Below are 21,502 nucleotides of genomic sequence, written 5' to 3'. Positions count from 1 at the left end.
CTTTACGGATCTGCCATAAAGAAAAAAAAAAAAAAATCATCTCAGAAGTGTCCCATGTCAGAAGAAAAACCCTCGCAGGCTATATTGGACATCACCAATGGGCAGGAGAGAGCATCCAGTGGGATTTTGCTGCAGGCAGTGATCATCACGAGCACTTGAGTTAGGAGCAATATCTCACCTTCTTGATGTTGGCACCTCCTTTCCCTACGATGTTCTTGTGGAACTGTTTGCAGATGGGGACAGAAATAGAAAAGCTGTTTTCAACCTAAGGGAGAAAGGAAGGGAGAACTGAAGATTACACTGTCGTGGCAAGGGAGGCCCGACTTCAGGAACTCTGATAAACGAGCTTTTGAAAAGAGGCTTAGACCCAAGGAAGTTCTCTATACGAGGGACTTGTAAGACTAAACAAAGGCAAGGACGTTCCCCTATAGCCTTCCCATAACAGGTACTACCCCCTGCCTCCATTCAGCCAAAACAGCGTCGACAGCTCCCTCCTCTTGAGGTGTTTTAGCTCTACCCAAGCCAGTAGAGCTCTGCTTTGCCCCAGGGTTATCCAGGCACGGAGGAGGGAAGTGCAGGCAGAAGACCTCCTTACCAGGTCTGCCACCGTCTTTTGCATGTACTCGGTGCACTTCTCCACCTCGTTTTTGGGACCTCGGAGTTGGACGATGTCACTCTTGTGTGCAGGGTCTGGGAAGTTGATGATAACCTGCAGGAGCGGTCATTTAGAGTTAGCTCAAGCAAAAGCAAGAACCCTTGTGTCAGACACATGCAAAGGTTGGGGGGATCCTACACATGCCCTTTTCCCATTCAGAAAAGGGGAACCGTGTTAGCGGCCTCTGGCTAAAAGAACTATCTTCTCAGACACTTGCGCTACAGAGCCACTAAAGTTACGACTTCTGTGACGACAGGCCTACTACCCATGTAGGAAAGAACCCCTCTGGATTCCTCCTCTCCTACAAAGCCTTACCTCTGGGAATTGCTCCCGGATTTCCCAGATCCGCTCAGCCTTCTGCCCAGTGATGGTCCGGTGGAATTTCTGCTCAACGATTAGGTCCGCAGCGTGTTCATTTTCCTGACGGGAACAGAGGGCACACTGAGTGTTCAGCCGGAGAGCCGTCTACTTTGACTTAGCGGTTTGCTGCCCGACGGTTTACTTGCCAGCACTGTCCCTCTTTTCTCCAGACCAAATTCACTCTGCGTTGACAGAGAAGGGCTACCCGAGGGAACAGGGGAAGACATTTGTGAAGAGGAACTTGCACTTGTCATGAGATCCAAGTGCTCCGTGGGCAAGGGGCACACACTCGCACCAGAAGGTTACAAGGGAACACGAGAGCCCAAACCCTGCAGTCTCCCAAACATCACATCCTACCCACTCACCATACGGGAAGCGAGTTCCAGCAGCTCGCTCTTGGCCTGTGGGACCCCCTGTGGGTCTCCTTCCATTCTGATCGGGTTGCTCTTCTCGTTGTCCGGGGGAATGCGCACAGACACCTTGTACAGATCCTTCATCCTGTTCACTTCGAGGCAAGGACTGTGGTGACGCCGTCTGCTAGGCAAAGACCTGGAAGCAAGGCACCTGGATTATCACTGCTCAGAGGCTGATGAAGAAGTAAAGCCGCCTCTGGGAAGGGCTCGGTGGGGTAGGGTTGAGCCAGGGGAAATTGCCTCTTCCCCCTGGAGTTCAGCGAGAGCAGACCTGTGCCACACGAGAGCCTGTCCAAGTAAATACCGTGGCATCTACAGAGCCCATTGTTCCCTTGTCAGAGCCAGGCGTGTTTCTTCCCCAAACAGTATCACATTTAGAGCAGAGGATAATCGTTCCTTTCTACCCCAAACTCTTGGCTGGGGACACCTTGCAGTGCTATCAAACTAGCAGACCGCAACAAGGCTTTAGCGTTGGCCATATTCTACTGCCGGTGCTGTAGCACCTTCCTCCAGAGGCCAGACCACACTGCTCCTCCTCCAGCTGACACCCTCTCCCACAAGCCACAGGGCTATTTAACCCCTTAGCGGGAACCAGCTACACCTGCACATCGCCCATGTCAATCAACCCACTGCCTCTGAGGCAAGGCCACAGCTGCGTGTTATCAATGCTAATCAACCCACCGCCTTCATTCCTCTACAGGGAGAAGCTCACCAAGCACATTTCCACCACCCACAACTGGCTGCTAAACTGTCATTCGCACAGAGCAACGTGTGGAAAAAAAAAAAAAAAAAAATTCCTCCAGGACACATCAAAGTAATTCCACTACTGTTCAGGCTCCCAAGGTACTTTCACCCGTTCAAGCCATCGCAAGGCCTCACGGCCCATTTCTCTCCTTGTACCACCACCACTCCAGAAAAGCAGAGGAAATGTGATGGAGACAGCACACTGGGTGAGCTACAGAGCCCCTGATACCATCTACTAAACACGAAGAGTGTGAGCATGGGAAGGACTAGAAAGGCACTCCACTTACCGTTTAGCTGCTTTCTTGCCAATGAGGTGTCGGTGGAATTGGTGGTCAGCCTTGATTATTGCGTAATCCGTCCCGTGGATCTAAAAAGAATTATATCTTTTATATCTATCTATATATGTATGGATGTACATTATTTTATATTATAATATATAGGGCCAGGTAGGACAGGCCACCGCTTCTGTCTCGTGCCCTAAGTAACTGCCTACTGCCAGTATTGGCACTGACTCACCAGCGGTCAGCTACAAGCACTTCTGCTCTTCAGCAGAGCACAAGCATTCCTCTGCTTTGAGAAGAGAGCATTGTGCTCATGAAACATTGAAAAGACTCACTTCTATGCCTCTCCAGCTATAACCAAGAGAATCCTTCCTTCTCCGCACCAAAAAAATTAATGCTGACTTTTCAAGGATGCTATGGATGAGGTTCATAACCAAGGGGTGTCATCCACCTGGCCACACAATTTGTCTCCTGCAAGTTCGATTAAGCATGCCAAGACATCCTATGGATGTGACAAACACCTCATCACCTCTGCTCTGTTGCCCCTTCTTCCCCGAGTTCCTGTTCTCCTTCATAATACCTAGTTGTTCTCTCATTATGAATCCTCCCTTCCCCTTATCAGTGTCAATGGAATCATCGTTCCATGGACAATGAGTCGTCCCGTTCCCCCGCTTGGTCCGAGAGTATTACCTCTGTTCAGTGGCTTGATCCAGGGTGATAGTGCTCGTTCTAGGCGCTGTAAAAAGCGAAATCTATATCCTATGTCCTGATTTTGGGTATCTAACATTAACGCAAAACAGTAATCCTCACACAGTTTTTATTTCATTCTGTAGCGTCGGTGTCGGTATCGGCTGCCTGCGGTAAAGGTTCACGGAAAGGTCTTACATTCTTCGCTGGGATCCATCTAGGTCCTTTTTCTGTAGAGACACAAGCATAACCTTTTCCCCGTGTAACAAGAGGATATGGTCCCATAATTTTACCTGTTTCTGCATCTCGGACCGATACCGGGCCTTTAACCCGTGCCTCGACGGAGGTAGCTGCAGTGAAACGTCGACCTATCGGTGGGTCGTTATCTATTCAAGAACAATTCAAAAAATTAAAAACATACAACGCTTTCTGTAACCGTTCCTCGGGAATAGCCATGCCCATTCCCCCTTTTTGTTGTTGTCATAAACGTTTCAGAGACCGATGAGACCCTTCAATGAGAGATCGACCGGTGGGGGAATGAGCAATGCCGGTAATGTGAGTTCTACCCCATAGGGCAAAAGAGGTTTTTACAGTTGTTGAAACGTAAAGATAAAGACCGATAACGGTCCAGCTTAAGGGAATACCTAAAGCAGCAAAAGCACGCATTAAATGTCTACGAACAGCTCGTGCCTTTTCTCCTGTGTGACACGAGGCAACCAAGGCACCTGAAAATGTATCAATGGAAGAGTGGATATATTTAAGGCTACCAAATTCAGAATCATGCGTGACATCTGTTTGCCATAACGGTAGGCTTTGTAATCCTCTAGGATTAACTCCTGCAGCAACTGATGGGAAAGAATGTTTTTGACAATCGGGACAGACAGCAATAATACTTGATGCTTGTTGAGCAGCAAGGCCAAACTGTCGCTTAAGAGCTCCAGCGTTTCGATGGAAAAAAAGAGTGCCTTCGCTTAGCTTGTGCAATACGGTCTGGCAGTACTTGAACTGGTCACGGCAATAGGTCAGCTCGTCGATTGCCTTCTGCAAGAAAACCAGGTAGCGAGGTATGAGACCTAATATGCATAACAAAATAAGGCGCAGATCGAGAGTCCAAAAGGAAAATAAGTTCCTGTAACAGGGTAAAGGGTTGTGAATGCGAAACACTCCGCAGCACAGAAGCTTCAGCTCGTGGAACAATACCTGCAACATAAGCAGAATCAGTAACAAGGTGGAGTGGTACATTCCATTCTCGGAAAACACGAACAACTGCATTCAGTTCTCCTGTTTGAGGTGAACCGGAGACCGTCTCTATGTCCGAATCCCATTGTCTCCGTTGAAAACCTTAGGAAGACAGGAATTGAACCTGCACAGAAGAGATCAAAGCGCTCCATACTCCCCTTATATTACTTCCCAGTAGGGTCAGCTAAACAAAAGCTATCGGGCCCATACCCCGAAAATGATGGTTTAACCTCTTCCTCTACTAAATGAGCCCCGTCACAAAACTAACGTTCTCCTTAAGCCTTCTACTAGGAACAACCATCACAATTTCAAGCAACCACTGACTGCTAGCCTGGCCTGGACTAGAAATCAACACCCTTGCCATTATCCCCTTCCTTTCAAAATCACACCACCCTCGAGCTATGGAAGCTGCAATCAAATACTTTCTCGTCCAAGCAACCGCCTCCGCATTAATCCTCTTCTCAAGCACAATCAACGCACAGTTCACCGGACAATGAGACATTCCGCGACTAAGCCACCCAACAGCCTCCCTACTACTAACTACAGCAGTCGCAATAAAACTAGGCCTAGTACCCTTTCACTCCTGATGTCCAGAGGTCATACAAGGCTCACCTATAACCACTGCCCTACTCGTCTCTACATGAATAAAACTCCCCCCACTCACTCTTCTTTTCTTAACTGCCCCCTCACTGAACCCACTCCTACTGACAACCGTGGCCATTGCATCCGCAGCCATCGGAGGGCGAACAGGACTTAACCAAACACAAATCCGAAAAGTCCTAGCTTTCTCATCGATCGCCCACCTAGGCTGAATAACCATCATCCTCATATACAACCCCAAGCTAACATTAATAACCTTCTACCCATACTCCTTAAGAACCGCCTCCATTTTCTTAGCCCTCAACACAACCAACTCCTCAAAACTATCCACAATAATAACCTCCTGAACAAAAATACCATCGCTAAACGCATCCTTGACGCTAGCACTACTATCCCTAGCCGGCCTGCCCCCACTCCCTGGCTTTTTACCAAAATGACTCATTATCCAGGAACTAACTAAGCAAGAGATATCAACCGCAGCCATAATTATTTCAATACTCTCCCTACTAGGTTTATTTTTCTACCTACGCCTTGCATATTGCTCCACACTCCCACCAAACTCTACAAGCTTCATAAAACAATGATACAATAACAAATCCACAGGCACACCAATTGCTACCTTAATTTCTCTGTCAGTCCTCCTTCTCCCCCCTTCTCCCGCAATCCTGACCGTTACCTAAGAAACTTAGGATCCCCTGCCTACCAAACCGAAGGCCTTCAAAGCCTTAACTAAGAGTTAAATCCTCTTAGTTTCTGCCCACACCACTAAGGCCCGCAGGACACTAAACCTGCACCATCTAAATGCAACGCAGATACTCTAATTCAGCTAGGGCCTCCACGATAAGCCTAGACAGACGGGCCTCGATCCCATAAACTTCTAATTAACAGCTAGACGCTCAAACCAACGAGCTTCTGTCTACCAGACTCCGGCACACTCTCAGCGTACATCAATGAGTTTGCAACTCAACATGAACTTCACCACAGAGTCGATAAGAAGAGGAATTCAACCTCTGTAAAAAGGACTACAGCCTAACGCCTAAACACTCAGCCACCTGACCCGTGACCTTCATCAACCGATGACTAGTTTCAACAAACCACAATGACATCGGCACCCTATACCTACTCTTCGGAGCATGGGCAGGCATAGCCGAGTACCGCCCTCAGCCTCCTTATTCGAGCAGAACTTGGCCAACCAGGAACTCTCCTAGGAGACGACCAAATCTACAATGTCATCATCACCGCCCATGCCTTCGTAAGAATCTTCTTCACAGTTATAGCCATTATAATCGAAGGGTTTGGAAACTGACTAGTCCCCCTTATAACTGGAGCCCCAGACATAGCATTCCCCCGCATAAACAACATCGGTTTCTGAACTACTTCCTCCGTCCTTCCTACTGCTCCTAGCGTCCTCCACAGTAGAAGCTGGAGTCGGAACAGGATGAACCATATACCCTACAATACCCTAGTCCATAGTTTCTCACACTGTCTGACCTTTACATTGGGCTTAACATAAATCTTAATAAACAATACCCTAGCCCATAGTTTCTCACAATCCCCCCTTTTTCTTTTTATCCTATTATTGTTTATTAGACGCTACTTTCATTCTCGGCACTGCGAACAAACCTTTTTCCACAATCCCAACATTTATCATAACACTCACAAGGTAATACCTCACAATTACAATAGGCATAGTTCTCACGTGGCATAATGCATTCGCAACAATCTTCATCCTCATTAATCGATACACTCTTATACTTTGCCCCAGCCCTCGTAGTTAAAATAAGCAATTGAGCTATGTCAAACCGTTCTTTAATAAAATGTAAAATATAGCGTAATATACAAGGCCCAAATATCAGTCCTAGAATCAACATAATAAGTGGTCCTGCTAAAGCAGACAACAAAGTGGTTAGCCAAGGTGAGATATTAAACCAGTTTTCATACCATGACCTGCCCGCCTCAAGACTCTTTTTACGTTGTTCCAACCTTTTCCGGAGTTCAGACATGGCATCCAGGACTACTCCCGTATGGTCAGCAAAAGAACAACGTTCCTCTTTGAGAGCTACACATAACCCTCCTTCTTTTAAGAACAATAGATCTAATCCTCTTCTATTTTGCAGCACTACTTCTGATAAAGACTTCACTGAAGTGGCTAAATTTTCAATAGATTGTTCTATTCTTGTTAAATCCTCATTTACAGCCATCTGCAAACTTTGTAATTCCTGACCTTTTACTAGGGAGGCTATGCCTGTACCTGCTCCAACTCCGCCCGCTATCAGCAGTGTAGCTAGGGTTACCACTGTAATTGGCTCTCGTTTTTGCCTATTCAGGTCTCCTTCAAAGTGGCGTAACACCTCCTCAGAGGTGTGATAGATCAGACGAGGAACAATAATCACCTGTACGCAAAACTGAGATTGATTAAACACGTTTAGGGATAGGCAAGGCGTTACTCCGAAGTCTGAACAAACCCATTTAGCTCCTGGTGTCGGGATAGCCCATTTGTCATTTTGATTCTTGTGTTTCTTTATGTTAGCTTTAGTGATTGTTTGATTACACAAGGGCTGATATTGTTCGGGCACTGTACCTATACATTTTCCTTGACCTGTTAGCAATTGAATAGTAATTCCTTGCGTATGGTTCCTCTGGTCATCCCATGGGCATTCTTGTGGGTTTGAACCACTAGACCATTGAATCCTATCTGGTATTCCGATTGCCTCAAAATATGGGGGTCTAACATTGTAACATAACCAGCACTCCTTAGTTAAATTTGGTTTGCTTTCATTAAGGGTATGATAAGAGGCTTGCATTAAATCCCATAAGGGGTCTTTAGACTCTGACACTCCTGAATCCCTAACTAAAGAGAACTCAGTCACCGTGTCATTAGTTGTTTTATCTGTTACTGATAGGGAGTTTGGACGAGTGGTTGTAACACTTGTGGGGACAATCTTTTTCTTAGGGAAAGTGGGTGAATTCAATACTTTATTCGGCCCAACAGGGAGTGAATCATATGGTATTTTAATTTTTCTTATGAGAAAGTGCCCTCCCCAATCCTTAGGAATTCCTGCATAGACACGTATTCCCCATGTTCGTCCTACTAACATGTTCGTCTTCTAGGGGATGCAATACTTGAAATTTGATGTGGGTACAGACTTTTTTGTTACGTGGAGCTACATAATCCACGTCGCGCAGACCTGTAAGATCTACACCCGTTTGTTCAGGTACACATCCGTTAGGAGTCCAGGTTGCTTTTATATATTTATCAGGAGCCTTTACTGTCCAGCCCGAGGCTATTGTCTCACATCCCCAATAACCACAATAATAGTGTCCGGGATAATTACAGTAAGGCTGTCCAGAGGCCGGGCATAAATAAAATGGAGGTCCTTTTTCACAAGGTATTGGTACTAAATTACAAAGTTTCACTACACATTCAGGTGGCCCTGGGTTGCTAAAAGTGGCTATTGTTTTCGTTCCTTCCCAAGATATTAGTTCCCACTTAAATGGTTCATGTGGGTTTCCCCCTTTTGCTTGGGTTATTATCAATAGCACAATTAATGGTATACCAGGAAAAAGGGTGTTTGTTAATTTTGTTAATTTAAGTATATTCTTACCAGTCCTGGGGAAGTTCGGCCATGGCTGCTTTTGCATCCCATTTTTCTGGCTCTTTTCTCCACGGTTTGTTTCTCCTCTGCCTCGCCCGTCGACTCGGTTGCTTCGAGCCACGGGGTGTACCATCTTCTCGGCAGCAAGGGAATTCTTCAGGAGAATAGCTGTTGCGGGCTTTTTGCCTGTTTACATAGGCTTCCTACTTCGCAGCTTTAATTAATGGGGCCGAGCAAGACACGGTTAGTACTTCCCTCCTGCACTTTATAGCCAAGATTTCAGCTACAAAGGGGACTGGTTCGGTGGAGTGGTAACAATAATATTGAGGGTTTATTCCTTTGGCAAAAATTTCCCACCACTCATGGGATTCTCGAATAATTTCTTGTTTAGACTCTAATTGTTTTAATTTCCACTCCGTAAGAGTTCTTTGAATTTTCCAACACTGTGTGCAAACTCCTATTGGAGGGTATCCATATTCACAGTGTGTCCACCATTTATTCTGGCATACCTTACACCTGAAACAAGCAAATGGATAACAATTGCAGTTCAAATTATTACATCTAATTCATATATCTAGAGTGCATACATTATTTGCATCAGCATATCTTCTTATACTTGATATTGTGTGGTTGCATAAGTTTAGCAATTTCCTTCAACACACTTTGTACGCTTCCATATATAATAGATAAAAAAAGAAATAATTATAGCAAATATAAACAACAATACACACTTTATACCAAAAGGTAATGCGGCAAAATAATCAAATAAAGTCTCTATCATTACGTTATCTTTTCAGGGTTATCTTGGTGTCACCTGGAGTACTGATTACTTTCCAGTGGGGTCTCGTCACTGGGCCTTTAATGCGACTAGCATGAGTCCATCCACGCTCAGCAGTCCGGACAGCCGTTTCTGTTGTAAGCAGAACAAGATAAGGTCCCTCCCAATTGGGTTTTAGGGTTTCTTCTTTCCACGTTTTAACCAATACCCAGTCCCCAGGTTTAAGAGTATGAATGTTTAAGTCCAACGGTGGTCGTTGTACAATCAGTCCATGTTCCCAAAGCTTGTTACGATGTTCTGCTAATCGTGAAACGTATTCATTAATCACACGGTCTCGAATTAAAACATTTGTTTGTGGACTTTCAATTCTATAGGACATTCCATACACCATTTCAAACGCTGATATTCCTACATCTGCTCGGGGTCTGGTTCTGAGAATGAATAGCGCCATGGGTAGGCACTTAATCCATGATAATTTGGTTTCTATCCTTAATTTAGTCAAAATAGTTTTGATTTCTCCATTCATCCTTTCAACTTTTCCCCAACTTTGTGGATGCCATGGCGTATGGTATTCCCACTTAATACCCAAGCTTTCTGTTAGATCTCTAACAATTTTTGACACAAAGTGTGTTCCTCTGTCCGAGTCGATTACTTCAGGTACTCCATATCGAGGTATAATGTGTTCAAGTAACACTTTAGTAACTTGGTTAGCAGTTGCCTTGGAGGTAGGAAAAGCCTCAACATAATGTGTTAAATGATCCACCATTACTAATAAATATTTGTAACGCCCTACCCTGGGTAGCTCAGTAAAATCCACTTGTATGTGTGAGAAAGGTCTGTATGCTGGGGAACGTCCTCCAAGAGGCTTTTGTCTCATGTTGTTTCGATTAACCTTTTGACAGGTCTCGCAGGCTGCCGTGACTGTCTTTGCTATGTTATATACGCCTATACAGGCAAACTGTTGATTGAAATGATCAACTAACGCCTGGGTTCCCCAGTGTGTTTTACTATGTATTTTTGAAAATATTTCAAGTGCTATGCCCTTCGGCAAAACTTCTCTCCCATCTGGCAATATGTACTTACCATCCTGTTCCTTAGCTCCCATTTGTTCTCGTTTTTCCTTTTCTGCAGACTCAAACCTCAAATTTTTACTAACAGGTATTTGTTGTATAGTTAAAATCGTACTATAATTGCCTGCCACTCGTTTTGCTTCTGTATCAGCTGCATTATTTCCCCTAACTTGGTAACTCGTACCTCGCTGGTGTCCCTTTATATGTACAACTGCTATTTTATTCGGCATTTTTAATGCCTCCAGAACTCGCCGAATTAATTCCGGGCGTATCAGTTCTTTTCCCTGTGAGTTAACGAATCCTCTGTCTCCCCATATTTTCCCAAAAGTGTGCACTACTCCGAACGCATAGCGTGAGTCTGTATATATAGTTCCATCCTTTCCCTTCAGTGACACTAATGCTTTCCACAATGCATACAGCTCACAGGCTTGAGCCGACCAGCTGGCACTCAGGGGGCCCGATTCTATTGTCTTAAATTCTCTTTTTTCCAACTTAACGATGGCATATCCGGACAATCGTTTACCTTCCACTATTCGTGATGACCCATCTGTAAATAATACTTCTCCACATTGTAGTTCTTCTTCTTCTAAGTCTGGCCTAATGCGTGTCTGCTGTTCAATTGTTTGAAAACAATTGTGCAATAGTTCATTACCTTCTCCTGGGTACAAAAATTCAGCGGGGTTAACTGCTCCAATAGTTTTCAAAGATAGTTTAGGGGATTCTATAAGTATTCCCTCATACTTTAATAATCGGCTATCTGTAAGCCATTTTTCTGCTTTTTGTTGTAACACTCCCCTGATATTATGAGGCGCATATAAGACAACTTCTCCATTAAAGGTAATGCGATTCGTTTCCTCAAGTAATAAGGCAGCAGCAACAATGATTTGTAAACAACTCGGCCAACCCCTGCTCACAGGGTCCAACAGCTTTGATAAGTATGCCACCGGTTTCTTTTGTCCGGCCCATTCCTGAGTTAATACTCCGAATGCCGTTCCTTCATATATGTTAACAAATAAATGGAATGGCCGCTTTAAATCTGGGAGGCTTAAAACCGGTGCTTGGCTTAGCTCCCTTTTGAGACTGGCAAACTGCTCTTGATCCTGAGGGGTCCACTTGGGCATTTTGTCTTTAGACAGTTGTTCATATAAGAATTTAACTTTAAAGCTGTAGTTCTCTATCCGTTGCCTACAATACCCAAATGGCCCTAATGCCTGCCGAATTTGCCTCTTAGTGACAGGCATAGGTAATTCCAGAATTCCTTTAATGCGCTCTGGATCCAATATCTTCTTGCCGTTAAACAAATAATGCCCCAAATATTTCACTTTTTCCTCCACAAATTGTAACTTTTCTTGTGATACCCGTAGTCCCTTTTGTGCAAGAAAGTTTAGGAGCCGAATGCTTTCTTTTCTTACATCCTCCTTATTATTCCCTGCTATGAGCAGATCATCTACATACTGTAACAGCACGTTTCCCGTTTGTACCTGGTATTCTTTTAAGAGCTCTTCCAGGGCCTGTCCAAACAGATTAGGGGACTCAGTGAACCCTTGGGGGAGCACGGTCCATCTCAATTGCTGTTTACGGCCTGTCTCTATGTCTTCCCATTCAAAGGCAAAATAATCACGGCATTCTTCTGCCAGTGGACAGGCCCAAAAGGCATCCTTTAAATCAGCCACACTATACCAGGAGTTATGGGGTCCTAGCTTGCTTAGCAGTGTGTATGGATTTGCTACTACAGGGAACCGGGCGATAGTTCTTTTGTTTATTTCCCTTAGATCATGTACGAGCCGATATTTCCCATTTGGTTTCTTCACAGGCAGAATGGGGGTGTTAAAGGGTGACATACAAGGCTCTAAGAATTCCTTGTGCTAACAATCGATCGATTTCTGGTTTTAATCCCCTCCGTCCTTCTAGGGATATGGGATATTGCCTTACCCTCACAGGTATGTGGGGTTCGGAAATTTGGATTTTAATCGGTGGGATTTCCAGTCTACTAATTGTGTCCGGAGAGTACCAGACACCGGGGTTAATTTGTTTTTGATCATCCACGGTCAAAGGATAAGCAGACACTGTTAGCTCTTGATTTTTCACTTTAATTTCTAATTGCAATTCAACAATTAAATCTCGTCCTAACAGATTAAATTCTGCTTCAGGGACGAGCAAGAGTTCACCCATTCCAAATTTATTTTCAGTTTCGAATACCACATTTTTGATTTTGCTTACTTTAAAGGGTTCTCCTTTTGCCCCAATTACTTGTACTTTTTCAGGGGAAACTTTACATCCCTCAGGTATTTGCTTAATAGTTGATTTCTCAGCCCCAGTGTCTACTAAAAAGGTGAACTCTTGTTTATGGGGACCTATTTTTAATTTTATCAAGGGCTCATGATGACTCCGGTCCCCTAAGATATAGAGCCCCTGACTCTCCTAATCCGTTTTCAATATTTCCTCATCCCTGATCCTTTCTCTGCAATTCTGTTTTATATGTCCCCTTTTTCCACAGTAAAAACAACATCTCTGTTCCTTCTTCACTACTACGTTCCCTTGTTTCGTTCCAGCAGATCTGTGTTCACCAGTTTGCCCTTTGCGATCCTCTCTGACTGCTGCTACCATCATTTTTACTTGTCGCTTGCTGCTCTCTTCTTCCCGCCTTACGTAGACTTTCTGAGCTTCCCTCAATAATTCATCCAAGCCTCTATTCTGCCAGTCTTCTAACTTTTCAATCTTCTTTCTGATATCTTCCCATGATTTTGCCACAAACTGAGTTTTGAGGAGCGCTTGCCCTAAAGGGTCGTCTGGATTTACCCCAGAGTACAGCTGAAGGGCTTTCCTCAGTCGTTCCAGCCACTCAGTAGGGCTTTCATCTTTCTTTTGCATTTCATTAAATGCTTTATTGATATTCTGGCCACGGGGTACTGCTTCCCCAATCCCCTGGATTACTATAGTTCTCAGGTCCTGCATATGAGTTCTATGCACTGGATCCTGATTATCCCAATGAGGTCTTTGGAGTGGCCATTTAATATCTGCTTGGGGTCCCTGGGCATGCTGAGCATCCCACAGTCTCATTCCTGCTCGTCTAATCATATCTCTTTCCTCGGTAGTAAATAATTGACCAAGGATAGATTGCATCTCATCCCAAGTATAAAGGTTTGGTCCCAAAAATGGATTTAATCTTTCTGCCACTCCGAGTGGGTCTTCAATTAAGTTTCCCATCTCGGTTCTTTTAAAATCTCGTAGGTCAGCCGAGTTTAGGGGTACGGAAATATATCCGATCACAGGTTGAGGTCCCCCCATGGGTATTTCCCTTAGGGGGTACATTTGAGCTGCCCCTTTCTGACTTCTAGTTATGCGTCTAGGAAGAGGGGGAGACCCTTGTTCCGACTCTGGTGGGGGAGTGGGCGCTCTGGGGACCTCTGCGGGAGCAGGAGGAGGAATGTAAGGAGGGGGGGTTAGAAGGGTTTCGTCCAACTCTTCCTGCTTTTTCTTTTGTTTAGTTTTCATTTCATTCAGTGGGTAAAGTCTAGCTCCCGGTCTTTCTAGCCACACTTCCGCATATCGACTCTCCTCCGGGTTAAGGGGTTTTTTATTATTAACCCAGAGGTTTAATTGCTGTCTTACCCAATCTTCTTCTGACCCATAGACTGGCCAAAAGACATTTTTAGAAATCTTCTTCCCTCCCCATATCTTAGTACAATATTCTATCATCTTCTGCTTATCTTTCCCTAGGGTTCCAAGGAAATATCTCCAATTGTCTAAGATATATGCCAGAGGGGTGTTCTTAGGTACAGTGGGTACCCTTCCCATGGGAGTCGAAGGCTTGCTGCCCTTCGCCCCCATCTTCTGGAATATCCACAAACATACACTCACTCGCTCCCCTTGTTCCTGGCCCAGTCCCTCGCGGGAGATGGGAAACGCAGTACTTAAGAGTCCGCACTCGCTTGGTTCAGTATATCGAACCTCTCACTCGTTATATCCCAGGAAACCCAATCCCGCCCGAACGGCAAACCCGCAAACAAATTCGCAATATACTTACGCGTCCTGCGTCTTCGTCCGGACTCCCGTGCACAGAATTTTTATGGGATTTTACCGGTTTCTCCTTTGCTCATTATTCTAGAATTTAGGTTCGTCGGTAAGGTTGGAGTAAGCTGTTGGTCGCGGGGCCGCGAAATGTCGCGGGGCGCCTCCCCGGAGGACCAAAGCCCACCGTTCCTTATCCGAGTCACGGCACCAGAAATTGTTATAAATTGAGACCACAACGGATCATAATCCAATTAAAATTTTATTAATTATAGCAAGTAGAATATGAGCAAAAACAGCGCTGGACGACAGGGGAGTCTGCGCTCCGCCCACTGCCGTCCTGAGCAGTTCAAACAGTCCCTTTTTATACATCTTTACTCCCGTGTTCATGAGGTAGTGGAGGTACTCTGCGCATGCTTCAGTTGTTGTTAGGGGGTCGTTTTCTGCCTTCTGGTGGTCGTTGAGGCCGAAGTAAGAAGTCTTCCTCCTTTGTCCCATAGTTGACCCCTCACTCATATGTCCTTATATGGGGTAGTTTGTCCTGTTTCTGTCGGTTCCTGGACATCTGGTGGTTATCTTATCTTGCACAAGCGGTATCTTGTGGCTGTTTATATCTTTTGCTGTCTGACCTTTACATTGGGCCTAACATAAATCTTTATAAACAATACCCTAGTCCATAGTTTCTCACACTGTCTGACCTTTACATTGGGCTTAACATAAATCTTAATAAACAATACCCTAGTCCATAGTTTCTCACATTCCCCAAACAGTATCACATTTAGAGCAGAGGATAATCGTTCCTTTCTACCCCAAACTCTTGGCTGGGGACACCTTGCAGTGCTATCAAACTAGCAGACCGCAACAAGGCTTTAGCGTTGGCCATATTCTACTGCCGGTGCTGTAGCACCTTCCTCCAGAGGCCAGACCACACTGCTCCTCCTCCAGCTGACACCCTCTCCCACAAGCCACAGGGCTATTTAACCCCTTAGCGGGAACCAGCTACACCTGCACATCGCCCATGTCAATCAACCCACTGCCTCTGAGGCAAGGCCACAGCTGCGTGTTATCAATGCTAATCAACCCACCGCCTTCATTCCTCTACAGGGAGAAGCTCACCAAGCACATTTCCACCACCCACAACTGGCTGCTAAACTGTCATTCGCACAGAGCAACGTGTGGAAAAAAAAAAAAAAAAATTCCTCCAGGACACATCAAAGTAATTCCACTACTGTTCAGGCTCCCAAGGTACTTTCACCCGTTCAAGCCATCGCAAGGCCTCACGGCCCATTTCTCTCCTTGTACCACCACCACTCCAGAAAAGCAGAGGAAATGTGATGGAGACAGCACACTGGGTGAGCTACAGAGCCCCTGATACCATCTACTAAACACGAAGAGTGTGAGCATGGGAAGGACTAGAAAGGCACTCCACTTACCGTTTAGCTGCTTTCTTGCCAATGAGGTGTCGGTGGAATTGGTGGTCAGCCTTGATTATTGCGTAATCCGTCCCGTGGATCTAAAAAGAATTATATCTTTTATATCTATCTATATATGTATGGATGTACATTATTTTATATTATAATATATAGGGCCAGGTAGGACAGGCCACCGCTTCTGTCTCGTGCCCTAAGTAACTGCCTACTGCCAGTATTGGCACTGACTCACCAGCGGTCAGCTACAAGCACTTCTGCTCTTCAGCAGAGCACAAGCATTCCTCTGCTTTGAGAAGAGAGCATTGTGCTCATAAAACATTGAAAAGACTCACTTCTATGCCTCTCCAGCTATAACCAAGAGAATCCTTCCTTCTCCGCACCAAAAAAATTAATGCTGACTTTTCAAGGATGCTATGGATGAGGTTCATAACCAAGGGGTGTCATCCACCTGGCCACACAATTTGTCTCCTGCAAGTTCGATTAAGCATGCCAAGACATCCTATGGATGTGACAAACACCTCATCACCTCTGCTCTGTTGCCCCTTCTTCCCCGAGTTCCTGTTCTCCTTCATAATACCTAGTTGTTCTCTCATTATGAATCCTCCCTTCCCCTTATCAGTGTCAATGGAATCATCGTTCCATGGACAATGAGTCGTCCCTTTCCCCCGCTTGGTCCGAGAGTATTACCTCTGTTCAGTGGCTTGATCCAGGGTGATAGTGCTCGTTCTAGGCGCTGTAAAAAGCGAAATCTATATCCTATGTCCTGATTTTGGGTATCTAACATTAACGCAAAACAGTAATCCTCACACAGTTTTTATTTCATTCTGTAGCGTCGGTGTCGCTATCAGCTGCCTGCGGTAAAGGTTCACGGGAAGGTCTTACATTCTTCGCTGGGATCCATCTAGGTCCTTTTTCTGTAGAGACACAAGCATAACCTTTTCCCCGTGTAACAAGAGGATATGGTCCCATAATTTTACCTGTTTCTGCATCTCGGACCGATACCGGGCCTTTAACCCGTGCCTCGACGGAGGTAGCTGCAGTGAAACGTCGACCTATCGGTGGGTCGTTATCTATTAAAGAACAATTCAAAAAATTAAAAACATACAACGCTTTCTGTAACCGTTCCTCGGGAATAGCCATGCCCATTCCCCCTTTTTGTTGTTGTCATAAACGTTTCAGAGACCGATGAGACCCTTCAATGAGAGATCGACCGGTGGGGGAATGAGCAATGCCGGTAATATGAGTTCTACCCCATAGGGCAAAAGAGGTTTTTACAGTTGTTGAAACGTAAAGATAAAGACCGATAACGGTCCAGCTTAAGGGAATACCTAAGCAGCAAAAGCACGCATTAAATGTCTACGAACAGCTCGTGCCTTTTCTCCTGTGTGACACGAGGCAACCAAGGCACCTGAAAATGTATCAATGGAAGAGTGGATATATTTAAGGCTACCAAATTCAGAATCATGCGTGACATCTGTTTGCCATAACGGTAGGCTTTGTAATCCTCTAGGATTAACTCCTGCAGCAACTGATGGGAAAGAATGTTTTTGACAATCGGGACAGACAGCAATAATACTTGATGCTTGTTGAGCAGCAAGGCCAAACTGTCGCTTAAGAGCTCCAGCGTTTCGATGGAAAAAAAGAGTGCCTTCGCTTAGCTTGTGCAATACGGTCTGGCAGTACTTGAACTGGTCACGGCAATAGGTCAGCTCGTCGATTGCCTTCTGCAAGAAAACCAGGTAGTGAGGTATGAGACCTAATATGCATAACAAAATAAGGCGCAGATCGAGAGTCCAAAAGGAAAATAAGTTCCTGTAACAGGGTAAAGGGTTGTGAATGCGAAACACTCCGCAGCACAGAAGCTTCAGCTCGTGGAACAATACCTGCAACATAAGCAGAATCAGTAACAAGGTGGAGTGGTACATTCCATTCTCGGAAAACACGAACAACTGCATTCAGTTCTCCTGTTTGAGGTGAACCGGAGACCGTCTCTATGTCCGAATCCCATTGCCTCCGTTGATCATCCCACCACAGAAGAACAGATTTATGCGATTGGCCCGATCCATCTGTAAACACAGTAAGCGCCGGTAAGGGTTGTTCGCTTCTTCTGGGTTTTAACATCAGACGAAAATCAACGTTAAACAGTTTGTGTGAAGGTGGATGGGAAGTTATTCGACCTGTATGTTCTCGCCCGGCACCTCCCCGGGACCTACAGCTTGACAAACTATTGCTGTACAATTCAACCACGAGAACCTCTAACACCTTTACCGCTCAAACCTAGCCTTCTCCTTAACATCTTATATATCCCATAAACACCACCTACCCAAAACCTCAGCACTAAAATCATATTAACCCAAACCCCCCATACACACACGCCCCTAAGACTATAGGCGCCCAAACAGCCAACGAAGCCAACGAAACCAACGAAACCACGTCCCCGTAGCTTACAATCCAAAGCGTGGCACTGAAGATGCCAAGATGGCGTCCAATATGAAAGCCGAGGACAAAAGACTTAGCCCTAACCTTACGGTTGGCTCCTGCTAGACCTAGACGTGCAAGTATCTGCGGCCCAGTGTAAATGCCCTAGGCCTCCTGCTAAGACCGAAGGAGCAGGCATCAGGCACACGCTACCAACTGCAGCCCAAGACGCCTTGCTCAGCCACACCCCCACGGGCACTCAGCAGTAATTAACAGTAAGCAAGAAGCGCAAGCTTGACTTAGTCACGGCAACCTTCAGGGTTGGTAAATCTCGTGCCAGCCGCCGCGGTCACACCAGAAACCCAAGCCAACAGTCACACGGCGTAGAGAGCGGACCAGAGCCTGTCAGAATAACTAGGAAACCGAAACACAGCTAAGCTGTCGTAAGCCCGAGATACCCCTAAGGCCAACCTAAAGATGATCCTAGTAAACCTGACTGCGGCCAATGAAGAGAAGGGACGCAGCTTGATGCAAGCAAATGTCAATGCGTTGTGCAGAAGCACGAGGTTTTATACGCTTGCAGAAGCTGCGCGTTTTAAACCAATTGCTTCTTGAGGCTAAGCCTTGCATACTAGGCAATCCCTGATTGGTGGTTAACTACCGGCACTTAACAGCAAGGTGTTACCTTTCCTTGGCGCCATCCGTCTCCCACTCCCCTGTGCTCTGTAACCATGCCCCATCATGTTGTTAATTGTTGTCTAGACAAGCTCGAGCACACTCCCCTCAGCTGACCGATTGCCACGCGTGGTCCTAGTTTCCAGCCCGCTCCTGCACCTCCCCCCCTTCCTGTTGCACAAAAGAACCTTTGAAAGCGAACGAGGAAAAACAAGGCCTAAGCAACAGAACAAATAAAAAACCAACTAAGACATATTATCACTGTCAAAATAACCCACTGCCTTTGTTCCGTACAATTCTACAATTTCCCCTTTTTGTTTTTGAACAGCTAGTACCAGGTTTGCCATGTTCCGCAGGGCCCTTGCAAACATGACAGCAACCAAGGTAATAGCAAACAAACAACACTGCCAATCGAGTGAATGGATGCCAGAAAAGGCTGAAATTTTCTCAGATTTTGATAACATGTTGCTGCACTGGGGCGCCTAAAATCCACGCAGCACATACCATCAAAATCCTCACAGCCACGTCCTTGAACCAACAACAAAAAGCAGCGGCAATTTTGACTCACATGCTTAACTGCCTACCAAACAAGGTGATTGAACTCTTTAATGCTTTCCCTGCTGTTACTCTGCATAAGAGAAGAAGCGCTGCGACACGTTCCCATCCTAGCCTCCTACTACATTAGCATCTACAGAAAGACAATGCTCGACATGCAAAGTGTAAACAACATCACCTTCTTTTGGATTAACGTTATACGTAGGCGGAAGGGCACACCAAACAAGAACCGTTTCCGTCAAAAAGTTCGAAACATAGCATGCCTTCTCTGAACATACCTCTGGGGTCATCCCCTTCATTCCCTCCTTTTGATGCAAAGAGAGACACTTTACCCTAACAGAGAAGCCCCTGTTTACATCTCTGAGCCAGGACACAAGCCACAGCTGTGCGCGCCACCAGGCTCAGGGCAGAAACCACTCCTGTAGTTACCTAACTATATATCTCGACAAGCGTGCAGACACCTATTAAACACTAAATAACCATGTTTATCGTTCCTGTTCTCCTTCGTAATACCTAGTTGTTCTCTCATTATGAATCCTCCCTTCCCCTTATCAGTGTCAATGGAATCATCGTTCCATGGACAATGAGTCGTCCCGTTCCCCCGCTTGGTCCAAGAGTATTACCTCTGTTCAGTGGCTTGATCCAGGGTGATAGTGCTCGTTCTAGGCGCTGTAAAAAGCGAAATCTATATCCTATGTCCTGATTTTGGGTATCTAACATTAATGCAAAACAGTAATCCTCACACAGTTTTTATTTCATTCTGTAGCGTCGGTGTCGCTATCGGCTGCCTGCGGTAAAGGTTCACGGAAAGGTCTTACATTCTTCGCTGGGATCCATCGAGGTCCTTTTTCTGTAGAGACACAAGCATAACCTTTTCCCCGTGTAACAAGAGGATATGGTCCCATAATTTTACCTGTTTCTGCATCTCGGACCGATACCGGGCCTTTAACCCGTGCCTCGACGGAGGTAGCTGCAGTGAAACGTCGACCTATCGGTGGGTCGTTATCTATTCAAGAACAATTCAAAAAATTAAAAACATACAACGCTTTCTGTAACCGTTCCTCGGGAATAGCCATGCCCATTCCCCCTTTTTGTTGTTGTCATAAACGTTTCAGAGACCGATGAGACCCTTCAATGAGAGATCGACCGGTGGGGGAATGAGCAATGCCGGTAATATGAGTTCTACCCCATAGGGCAAAAGAGGTTTTTACAGTTGTTGAAACGTAAAGATAAAGACCGATAACGGTCCAGCTTAAGGGGATACCTAAAGCAGCAAAAGCACGCATTAAATGTCTACGAACAGCTCGTGCCTTTTCTCCTGTGTGACACGAGGCAACCAAGGCACCTGAAAATGTATCAATGGAAGAGTGGATATATTTAAGGCTACCAAATTCAGAATCATGCGTGACATCTGTTTGCCATAACGGTAGGCTTTGTAATCCTCTAGGATTAACTCCTGCAGCAACTGATGGGAAAGAATGTTTTTGACAGTCGGGACAGACAGCAATAATACTTGATGCTTGTTGAGCAGCAAGGCCAAACTGTCGCTTAAGAGCTCCAGCGTTTCGATGGAAAAAAAGAGTGCCTTCGCTTAGCTTGTGCAATACGGTCTGGCAGTACTTGAACTGGTCACGGCAATAGGTCAGCTCGTCGATTGCCTTCTGCAAGAAAACCAGGTAGCGAGGTATGAGACCTAATATGCATAACAAAATAAGGCGCAGATCGAGAGTCCAAAAGGAAAATAAGTTCCTGTAACAGGGTAAAGGGTTGTGAATGCGAAACACTCCGCAGCACAGAAGCTTCAGCTCGTGGAACAATACCTGCAACATAAGCAGAATCAGTAACAAGGTGGAGTGGTACATTCCATTCTCGGAAAACACGAACAACTGCATTCAGTTCTCCTGTTTGAGGTGAACCGGAGACCGTCTCTATGTCCGAATCCCATTGTCTCCGTTGAAAACCTTAGGAAGACAGGAATTGAACCTGCACA

General features: G+C 45.4%; 1 pseudogene; it reads left to right on the top strand.

Moving 5' to 3' along the window:
* The first annotated feature begins 4,608 nt into the window (after positions 1–4,608).
* LOC130143552 (NADH-ubiquinone oxidoreductase chain 2-like) lies at positions 4,609–5,659 on the top strand (annotated as a pseudogene).
* Positions 5,660–21,502: the final 15,843 nt, after the last annotated feature.

The sequence above is a fragment of the Falco biarmicus genome, unplaced genomic scaffold, assembly GCF_023638135.1.
Source record: "Falco biarmicus isolate bFalBia1 unplaced genomic scaffold, bFalBia1.pri scaffold_57, whole genome shotgun sequence".
Classification (NCBI taxonomy): Eukaryota; Metazoa; Chordata; class Aves; order Falconiformes; family Falconidae; genus Falco; species Falco biarmicus.
The sequence above is the reverse complement of the archived record's forward strand: the minus strand, read 5'-3'. Positions and strand labels throughout refer to the sequence as shown.